The following is an 11,971-nucleotide window of genomic DNA, read 5'->3' as shown; positions in this document are numbered from 1 at the left end:
TAAATAGATATAGTAATGATTGTAACATTGTAGCAGCTAATGCATTTTATGCTTTGCTGTAGGTTAGGGGCAACACTTCAAATGCAAAGAAGACAAGAACAAAAATATCAAGAATATCTGTTATAATTTTATTACTTAATGTACATTTAGTTATTGTTTCTTGTGAGTTCAATATTTAGTGTTAAATGCTGATGTATTGCAGGGAAATGGCACCAAATGAAGTGCAAAACAAATAAAGTCATACAGAACAATCCAGCAACTGGTGATAACAGCATAATATCTTCTGCCCCTACTGCTCAACCAAACCTGCATGAAGTTTTTGTGATCCCAGAAAATTTTGTGGCACATAGTAGTCAACCAGTTGGTCAAGAAGGATCTGTACCTTTTAGGATCAAAGATGTTCAACAAATGGATATTCTTGTACCTAGCTTAATGTTGCTAATCAGGACCTTTTGGATGGTTGTATTGCTGAATTTGAAATATTTTATTGTCAGATTAGTAGCTTTTGTACATTGGTATTTGGAACTCATGTATCTTGAGAACAAGCCAGTGTGAACATGACATTTTGAAGTTTGTAATCATTTCTGGCAAATGACAAAACAATGCCTATTTGATGGTTGTAATGAATTCTGAATGTATCTTTTGTACATTGGTTCCAAGTTAGCAACGAATTCTTCTTTTATCGCTTGGTATGTTACCATTTGTTTTGTTTTGGTTTACTATCTAGCATTACATATGTGCTCTTTCAAGTCAGGATTCATGATTTTGCTGTCAAATGATTCTTTCATTCAACCTCTCAAGTTGAATTCATTTTCCGGAGATAACTTAACATCCAGATAACTTGTAAATGAACTGTAAAAACACAACTAAGTGATGGCAGATTAGAACATCCAATATATTCATTTATTCCAAATAAACAGCATGTACTAGCCTAATAGTAGATTACAACTTACACATTCACCATTACAACAAAAAAGGCCAAAGAATCCGAATGAATGTCTTTCATCTCTAAGTTAAAAAGACAACAAATTAGCCTAATACTTAACACATTTTCCTTTCACCAGTTGATACCAAGACTATCCAACCTTCTGCCTTTTACACCAGTAACACAATAACCAACAAAAGTACCAACAAGAAATTTGCTAACAATAATTTTCTTTCCCTTGCTCTTAGCCTCTCAATTGTAGCATTCTTAGAGTTCATGCTCCGTAGTAGTCCACGAATCAGGGCTGTTGACCTCTACACATTATCGGATCATGCTATTCAAAATAGTCGCATCCTTTTCCTCTGTCACCCTTCACAGCCAACATCATAAAGCTTTAGCACAAAACTAAAAAACAGAGATAGAAAAGTCGAAATCAAAAACAAAGACAACCATACCTTCTTCATTGTACAAGTGAAATATCTTCTTCCAGGATTGTTGTCTATGCAAGAAGTAACTATTATTCCTTACTGCTTGCAGTCGCAGCTCCTCATTGGTTCCATAAGGAGCTAAATTGAGAACAGAAGAAACTCAAAACAAAGTTTTTGCCTAGATCTTGCAACTTGTTGCCAGAATAAGGAATTTTTCTTGTCTGATTAGGATGGGATTGAGGCTCCTAGGGTTTGTTCTTCAGTTGGAAGAAAAAAGATGAGGAAAGAAAGAAGTAGAGGATGTTGCCATCCTACTTTATCTGAGATTTATTTCTACACATGATTACTAACTACTTGATTAGTGAATTTTATCCTTTTATGTCTTTGTGTAATAAGACAAAAGGGAAAAGAAAGCTAAAAAATATTAAAAAATGTATTTCAGAAATTAAAAAATTGAAAAAGGGGTTTTAGGTACCGGCACATGATCTCACATGACTTGGTTCCAGTTGAAATTGAAGAAATTTCGTCAATTATCCACTTTTAGCGCAAAATAGAATATATTGGGGATCAAAATTGACTTTCGAAATAAATTGGGGACTAATTCTGCCCATACACTATAGATTGGGGACCAAAATTATAATTCTCCCATTATACATAATACTTCTATGGTTTGTATGATGTCATATGGCCTTCTTAAAATTTCAAAATAGCTAGATAATTCTCATGTAATTTTGTGTAAAATGAAAAATGAATGCAAAATATAATCAATCGCGGTGATTATAGAAGACGAGTTCCAATAGTGCGTGTAATGAAATCATAGTATCTATTTAACCCCTTATGATTTTTGCATTTTACGACATAATCCCCCTGTGATTTCATACAGGGCAATTAAGTCGTCATTTGATTTAGCATAATGGGCCACATGTAAATTAGCTAATACCAAATTGATTAGGCACTAAAATGGTAGCTATCCTTTCTTTTTTTTTTTTTGGGAAAGGTGAGGTGGTAATTATCTAAATATCTCATATCCAATACCAACTAAATTTAAAATAATTTATGTATCTAATGTTTAAACTGCCCAAATTGACTGTTGGTGGTGTACCACCACTATCATATAGCAAGGATTGAATTGCTATTTAAATCCATCCAAGCAAACAATATTTTTCTATTTTTATCCTTCAAAGTCGAGAAATTTTAGAGTGTTTAGAAGAGGAGAAATTATGAGCCACTAACACGAAGGAAAAAATAGTAGTGGAAATAGTGGTTGAGATGTCTGAGGAAATGTGATTAGGTAAGTTCTGTTACACTTGTTCCGTTAATGATCTCTCCCTCCTTCGCACCTTCGGCGATAGTGAACCTGACGCTAGACTCCAAGTTCATTTTGACCACTTTAGTACATGCTAGTTATTATAGGTAGGAGTCCACTCCATGTAAGATCAACCACTCCACATAAGACTTACTCTTTCAATTGAAAGGATTTGCTGGTAATAAAAGCTCTACTATTTTTTTTTCACAATTTTGTTTCCTCCTATAGGAAGCCAAATTTTTAATTTAGTTCCATCATTTCAGTCACATCATGTAGCCGTTTCGGGTTTTACTATGTATGATAAATATAGCCTCTTTCCTTCTAAATGTTCCACCTATCTCATTTATGATAGTAAGAATGTTGGGAATTGGCTTAAATTGCATAGGATGACACAAATTCAAATAAAAAATGTGTGACCTATCTAGTAATTAAAGCTTAGGATAAACACCAATTTAAATGTATCACACGATAAACACAATAGCTTTACTATGAATGGTGAATGAAGAGAGAAAGATGAAATGGTCATAAGGCTAGTTCCGAAAAGAAAGAATTGAAAGTTTTGAGAGAAAAGGAAAAAGAGGGGAAGGAAAGGTGATAATGAGTCTAGTTCTGAAAAGAAAGGAGGGGAAGGAAAGGTGATAATAAAGAAACAGTTGAAAGTTATGAGAAAAGGAATAAAAGTTCAATTTTTGACAGAAAAGGAAAATAAGGGGAAAGAAGGGTGATAGAAAAGAAAAGTAAGAGAAAACAGATATTGACCCTCCCAACCCAATCCCACTTCTTTAATAAGAAAATTGAAAATAAAACATCCCATCATCTAATCATTATCTACATCCTTCTTCTTCACATACTACGAAAAAATACTACAAATATTATTCTAGTAGTAGCAGTAACAACAACACCTTGAAAAACACTACAAATTTTATTCTAGTAGTATCTTTCTCCCTAAGCAAACAAATCTTGGAAAGATCTTTCCATTCTTCTAAAAGGATATGTTTATTGTAACTAATGTATCCCATACTTTTATCAATATACCATCCCATGTTCTCCTTTTTTTTTTCTTTATTCGTTAGATTCTCTTAATTAACCCTCTATTTCAACTTCTTCAATCCTTTGATTCTTTTGTAGATTAGCATGTATAAGGCTAAAAATATCAAATTTCTTGTAACCCTAAATGACATCCTAAATTTTGACGACTACAAGTACTATGTTTAAACAAGCGACTTTTCCCATCTTTACATAGTGTATTTCTGTGATACTTTAGAATATAGAGGATTGTGCATTCAATTGGATTTCAAGATTAAGATGATTTATATTTAGTAGCAGCTGGCCTGACTTCCTATGATGGAACTAGTATATTTAGCGTCAACTGGGGTAAAGCAATTGAGAATGTTAGATGTCATATCTAAGTTTCAGACGTGAGATTGACAGAAAGCTTTGCTCAAACAAATAGAGATATAATGATAATAGATATCTAGTTATAGAACAAATAGAAATATAATGATGATAGATACTTAGTTATAGAAGCACAACTTTCACGACGTTATTTAAAGGGAAAATCGTCCAAAACGCTCCTCACATTTTGTAAAATGACTTTTTTCGTCCCTCGCTTTTAAAAGTGTAATTTTATGTCCCTTACATATTCACATCGATCAAATTTAGTTCCTAACTAGGTTTCCAATCATTTTTTGGCCGGAATCCATCACGTGCAAGGCACATGATCATTTTTGAAAGGTAACTTTGTCAAATTATATTTTACATAATCTGATCTATAGTCCTCCACATTTTATGAAATAATTTTTTTGTCCCTCACATTTTATAAAATGATTTTTTCATCCCTCACATTTCATAAAATTAATTTCTCCATCCCTCACATTTCAAAAAATGAATATTTCCATCCCTCACTAATTATGTATGTGAGGGAAACCCTAAAAAAAAATGTGTGTGAATTCATTTTGTTTAAACACATGTATATATTTATTTGATTTTGCTTAATAATACGAATAGCATAAATATATGTATATTTGATTTCACTTAACAATACGAATACCATATATTATACGTGATCATTTGATTTCATCTGATATTAGGTAGTAAATAATCTTGCATTCATTGTCAAGTTGGACAATATAGCTATTTTCGGTCAAAATACAATAAGAATATGCAAATTAAGGTTCTATTGGTAAATATTAGTCATAATCATACAAAAAGAGAAGATAGCCCACAAGTTGGACCCAATTACATACATGTGTTTATGCTAGGGGTGGGCAAAAAAATCCGAAAACCCGAAAACCCGAAAAACCCGACCCGATCCGCACCGTAAAATAGGATATCCGATCCGATTTCTGTTAGCAGATCAGATAGGGTCGGGTACCCTAACTATTCGGATTCGGATACGGATAGTAAAAGTAAAAACCCGCGGGTACCCGACCCGAGGTATAATATATAAATATTAAAAATATAGGGGTGATTGTATAATATTTTAAATTACTATTAACCCTAACCTAAATCAATCCATTGGTCTTCAGATTACAGCCGACACTTCCTCTCCCTCAGTTCATTTTCTCCTTCTCCTTCTCCATCTCTATCTCTTCAACCTTCAGCCGACAATCGACATCTCCTTTAATTTCTCTATCTCTTCAATTTTGTCAAGTTGAACTCAAGCCTGCAAGCCTCAAGCCTCAAGCAGACGATTCAACAGGGACTTTCGATTTCGATTTCTCAAGCCAACGCCGACCTTCAGGCTTCATTTGCAGGTTTTTTTTTTTTTTTGAGAATGCCGATTGAGCAAATATTGGAGCAACTAATAATTAGACATCTCTTTAGGGAAAAAAAATTAGAAAATTCAACCTAAAACAAGGTTGTAGGCAGAATGACAGATTACCGAATGTCTAAACTAAGAAAACCAAAGATGTGCCCACTACCCAGACATTATCGACCTTATCTATTTTTAGCATCGCATTTTGATGCTTTGTAGTTTGTATTTAGGCATCTTGTATAATATTGATTCAGATTTGGGCAATGTGAGGTATCAAGTTTTCTCCTAATTTCATATTGCTAAGGGTTGATTCCGTGAGGTATTTAGACTTTGGATTGTGATTGTATTATCCGTGGGCATTGTGAATTTTTTTCTCCTTTTTAGTGTAAATTAATTTGTGTGCTCTTCATTTGCTCTTGTTGTCTTGCTCAATTCCTTTTATTGCTTTTGTTGTGCTTTTCTTACTCTGATTGGTTGCTGATGCAAAGGAATATCGAATACATTTGTAACTGATGATTTAGTAATGAATTTAAGTTGGAGTCTAAAAAAAAAAAAAAGATGTCCAAGTGAGTTTTTTTTGGGTAGGGGCGGGTACCCTATGACCCGCCCCTATTTTTCGGGTATCCGAAAATCGGATACCCGATGATAATCGGAGCGGATTAGGATCAAAAAATTAGTGACCCGACATGTTAGGGTCGGGTCAGTCAATTGTCGTTCGGGGCGGGTACCCGACCCGTGCCCACCCCTAGTTTATGCTATTATTATTAAGCAAAATCAAATAGACATATACATGTGTTTAAAAAAATGTATTCACACACATAATTAGTGAGAAATGAAAATTTCATTTTTTGAAATGTGAGGGATGGAGAAATTCATTTTGTGAAATGTGAGGGATGAAAAAAATCATTTTATAAAATGTGAGGAACGAAAAAATTTATTTTATAAAATGTGGAGGACTATAGATCAGATTATGTAAAATATAATTTGACAAATTTACCCTTCAAAAATGATCACGTGCCTTGCACATGATGAATTCCAGCCAAAAATGATCGAAAACCTAGTTAGGGGCTAAATTTGTCCGATATGAATATGTAAGGGATATAAAATTACACTTTTAAAAGTGAAGGACGAAAAAAGTTATTTTACAAAATGTGAGGGACGTTTTAGACGATTTTCCCTTATTTAAAGTGTTTGTGAAGTTGCAACAATATTTGCAAGTGCATCCTACAGATGCACTATTGAAGAAATTGCCAAGTTTTCAAACACCAGTATTGTTGCCCTATCATGGTCATAACAAAATTCTATGCTTGTGTTACACTTTATTATTCACATGAAGTTAATGTTAAACATATGCCTTCTTTTGTACCCTTGTGGGTAAATATGTCATGAGATTAAAGGAGGTACTAATTTGTGTATAACATTCAACTTGATGGCTACACTTGGGCCATTTCGCATCTTTCTCAAAATTGTAATATGTCCTACATGCTTTGGAAGCATGATAGAATGTCTTACATTATTCTCTATATAATTGACAATTTCATTGGAAGTGTAAAATCCATCTTCATAAACGAAGTAAGAATATCTCCAATCTTGATTGAACAAAAGTTATTATTTGTCATGTTAATTTTTCTAACTATCTTTGATTTGTGAGTGTTATCTTCATTAATGAATGTTGGTGCTAAATAGTATCCTTGAGTCAGAATCTGGTACTCTTGTTGCATTTTCTTCTTTAGAAGTATTTCTTAGACATTCTTACTGTTTTTCAAGGTTGACATAATAGACTTAATACAGATTTTTGGTTAAATTTCACTTTGGACTCTTAAATCATGGACACATTCCCATTTTACTTCTTAAATTTTAATTTTGGAAACTTTATCCCCCCCCCTCCAAAGTAGGAAATCCATCCACTTTAACCCTTAAATTTCTACTTTAAAAACTTTATCTCCCAAATTATGAAATTAATCTCATGGAATTGTCAAAACTAACACAAGAATAGGCAAGTACTGCTCAAAGTTTAAATCTAAAATGGGATAGATTTCATACTTTAAGGGGTAAAGTATCCAACATCCAAATTTAAGAGTTAAAATGGGATTGCTTTCATACTTTAGTGGGTAAAGTGTTCAGAAATGAAGTTTAAGCATTAAAGTGTAAGTGCATCTATAGTTTAAGACTCCAAAGTGAAATTTAGACACAATTTTTTTTTTATGCATAAGTTTTCAGATTTTCATGTAATTGAACCGACCCTAACATCTCTCGATGTAAATCCTCCAAAGGTAGGATGTCAAGACACTTTTCCTCTAAAGTTATACTTTTCTTCTGATTTCTCTTCGTCAAAACCAAGCCTCAAGGCTCGAATATGAGAGCTTCTTTATGGTCTTCCATAAATGAAACTTAGATGTCGATATCGTTCAATTAGGGATATAACACTCAGAAGAATACTGAATTTTTACAAACAAAAACAAGAAATAGTAAAATTTTCCATGTTCTGCATGATTAACCGTAAGATTGGAAGAAGGGTTGGATTAGCTGGTAAAGTAGAAGGGATTGTAAGTAGAAAGTCTAGGTTCAAGACCTCTCATTTACTTAAAAAAAAAATTCTTGTAAGACATTAGAAGCATACGTGACCGACATTATTGATTCTAAGTTGATTAATAAAACAATTAATTTATTGACATTTTGTCAATGATTATTTGGTATCTTTCATTAATTGATGATTTATTAGTATTTCTGTTAATTGATATTTTCATCAATCAAATCAATTAATTAAGTCAGAAAATATTATTCTTATTGTAATTTATGGTACGATTTCTTTGATGGAAGAAAACACTAAGGATTTGATATTAACAAAAGTCTCTAACCTAATTTATAAATAGTCTGTAATAGTCTATCTATTCTATGATCTCTTGCTGATTAGGCATATGTTAGAAGCTCTCTTATTTAATAGCAGCATCTTCTAGTATTATTCCGTGCACGGGATTCAGCTGCAACTTGACAACAATGGTTGGATGTAATCTTCATCTGCAACTTGGCAACAATGGTTGGATCTAATCTTACTTTAATTTTCCGCTGTCTAGTGCATGTTATGCGACATATTGGTTTTAACAATTCCAACTATTTTAACTATTATACACAAAATGGAATTTCAATAAAAAAAAAATTCAATTCAATAGATATCAACAAGCGACTTTTGAGTAGCATTTGAGAAGGAAATTTTTTTGAACACGGCTGTCAAGTGAGTCATTCTATGTAACATTGAATTGCGACGAGTCTTGTTATTGATTGTCCTCTGTATTTGATTTCTTTTGAAAGGTCAAAATGGACAGCATTTGTTTTTGATAACAAGAACAATTTTATTCTAATATCTGCACTAATGGTAGCAAGTACATCAAATATGACACAAATACATAGATATGAAAATCAACTGATACAAGAGATCTAAAAGATAATAAGTCTGGTGATAATATTGAATCTCTAAGAGTAAATCTGATTTCTAGATTTGGTGTCTGGGATTTACCAAATATCTAATCAGTGAAAATGGACAGCTAAATTGTGAAATTGCGAAAGAGAGTTTGTAGCAACAGTCCACGAGAAAAAAGAGAATCCCACTTACAAAACATATCCTAGTCTGCTAGTCATCCTGCGATTCCTTATAGGCAAAGATAAGCACGAAAAATCCCCTATTAAGTGATTGACGAATTCCTTATAATAATGAGCAGACAGAGAGATTATGAACAACTACTATCATAAAAGGAATTTCAGCATTCATTCATCAAGATTTACAAAAGTGAATCAACAAAGATATGATGGGAATATTGGAATTGGAAAGTCCATTCTCTTTTATATATTGTTGCGTTAAAAGAGAGCAGATTGGATGTTGGACATGACAAATTGACGATTGGTTTTTTCTCTTGGATGAGACACCGAGCATGGCTTGCTTCTTGGAAGCAGAGGACAGAGAAATACAGTGCTTGAAAATTAACTTGAAAATCAGTAATGAAAATTGCGTTTGTTGTAGGTGAAAGTAGAGATTATAGGTGGAACTAAAAAATAAAACGTCCTATTATGCAGATCAAATGAGTTGGTGAACCTCTAATTTTGGTTTGCTACCTTCATAGTTCATAGATAATTAAGATTTAGATATTAATGATAGAGATGGCAAAAGGGACGGATGCCCATATACTTAGGTGGTTAACGAAACAAGGGAATATGTAGAGTGGGAGGTGGGGATGTAGGGACCACCTATCCCCACCCCCGGCCCATGATTTGATATTATATATATTAAATATAAAATAGATAATCTAATATAATTATAAATATGTGATATGAAATTATTAGTGTCATATTTTCTTGTAATAAACTAATATAGTCTTTCTTGTTAATTAATTGTGGTAAAATGATAATTTTGTTATGTTATTTTACTTCTTTTTCTTTTTCCATATGGCATGTTAGTTATAAAAAATGATAATCAATTTAGATTGTGTAAAATCAAATATAGAGAAATGAATTCACAAGATCAAAATAGTTTTTAAACTTTATTTAACAATGAATTTTTGGCTTAATATTTGAATGAGCGATTGATAAATTCATTACTAGTATTGTGTGTACATAAAAATAAAGTCAAGTAAAAAATAAAAATAGCGGCCTAGAGGGAGAGGGCACCCACAGGGGAGTGGGGTGGGGTTAGTGGGGGATGGGACAAGGGGTAGGGGTTGGAAACTTTTGGAAGAATATGTGATATGAAATGATTAATATCATATTTTCTTGTAATAAACTAATATAGTCTTTCTTGTTTATTAATTGTGGTAAAATTATAATTTTGTTATGTTATTTTACTTCTTTTTCTTTTTCCATATGGCATGTCGGTTATAAAAAAAATAATAATCGAGGAAAATTACTTGATTTTGTTCTTATATTGTTTTAATTGGTGAAAAGTTCAATTAGAGAGAAAATGAACTAAAAGCATGATGCGAAGAAGCAATGGAAAAGAAAAAAGTCAAGAAAAAGGGTTTGGCAGAGTTGACATATTTTCATATTTTGGCGATAACTTGAGCCATCAAAATCAAATTAAGATGATTATTGATTCAGTTTGAACCTAAGATAATGCTCTACAATTCTAATGAAACATTAAAGTTTGTTTCTCACGTTTTCAAAGTCAAAAGTCCAAATTATTGAATATAGTTGCATTGCAATATTCTTATGACTAATTCTCAGTATTTTAGATGTATATCAGTGTCCATACCTCCAAATGATATGATTCTTGTGGCATTGGAAAGCTAATTCGAATGGCTACAACTTTCATGTTTCGAGCAAGAGCTGATTATGCCTCCTTCATTGTGTAATTTGGCTTCAAAAGTGATTCATGAGCGGATCCATGACTGGCGCCTATCATCAAATTGGACTTCACATCGGACATCTTTAGATTCTTTTGTGTTTTGAGTTTGGCTTAGTGATTGGTGCCGGACATTATTGGAAAATTGTGCAAAAATGTGAATTTTCAACTTCAATAAAGTCTATTTCTACCTTGTTTGGGATATATCTTCGAGAAATTATAAATAGGGGTTCTCTAGATCGTTTTTAGAGGAGAAAACACTTGGTTAAACTTTACTTCATTCTTCCTACATATTTTCTTGAGAGATCAAGAAGAAGAGGTGAAAGAACAAAGAAGCAACCAACATGGGGATTGAAGTGGGACAATTGAGAAGTTTTCTTTACTTTATTCTCCAATATTATTGTTGTTGTTTCTTGAATTCTTGGTTTTAATGATGAATATATTGAACTAAATTGTTTTCAGAGTTAGGGTTTTGTGAAGGAGATTTGATTATTTATCTTAGTTAAAATCTTAACTTTTACCTCAATTTATTTATCTTGATTTAATTACATGTTTATGATTGGCCACTATAGAAGTGCTCTTAGGGTTTGTATTGAACTGAGAAAAGATTTATAATCATGCATTAGACAAATAAACATATTTAGTCTAATCACGAGACTAAATTAGGGTTTGTATGATGTAATTATATCACCTAAGATTTTAAGGGGTTTAATTAAATACTTATGATCTCGAAAGAGACGTGAGATTTAATTAGGTACAACTTCGATATATCGAGAGATAATCTAAGATACTTGCGTGTGATCCGTTCTTGACATGTTAGGAAATTAACTAGATAATCAATTCAAATTTTGGATCAAAATCTGAAATCCTAGTCTTTGCCAATTGTTTTCTTACCCTTATTTATTAGATTTGATTATCTATTTTCTTCTTTAATTAGTTAAAAATAAATCCTTTGAACTTTATTATTTTTCTATAATAATTAAAGTTACGGAAATTAACTAGTCCTTATGGGTTCGACCACTGGAATATTTTAGGTAATTTTATTACTACAATCGATTTTGCGTGCTTGCAGGAATTTGTTGATCAAGAAGGAAAGTGAATTAATTTGAATTACCTGTAAATGTGGGAAAATGAACAGCGCAAAATAATTTGCCTTCACCATCTGTGACAACTAAACTGAGAAATAAAATGGAAAAATAAACCTAAAACACATAGCCTGCAAGAA

Source organism: Coffea arabica, chromosome 10c, assembly GCF_036785885.1.
Source record: "Coffea arabica cultivar ET-39 chromosome 10c, Coffea Arabica ET-39 HiFi, whole genome shotgun sequence".
Classification (NCBI taxonomy): Eukaryota; Viridiplantae; Streptophyta; class Magnoliopsida; order Gentianales; family Rubiaceae; genus Coffea; species Coffea arabica.
The sequence above is the reverse complement of the archived record's forward strand: the minus strand, read 5'-3'. Positions refer to the sequence as shown.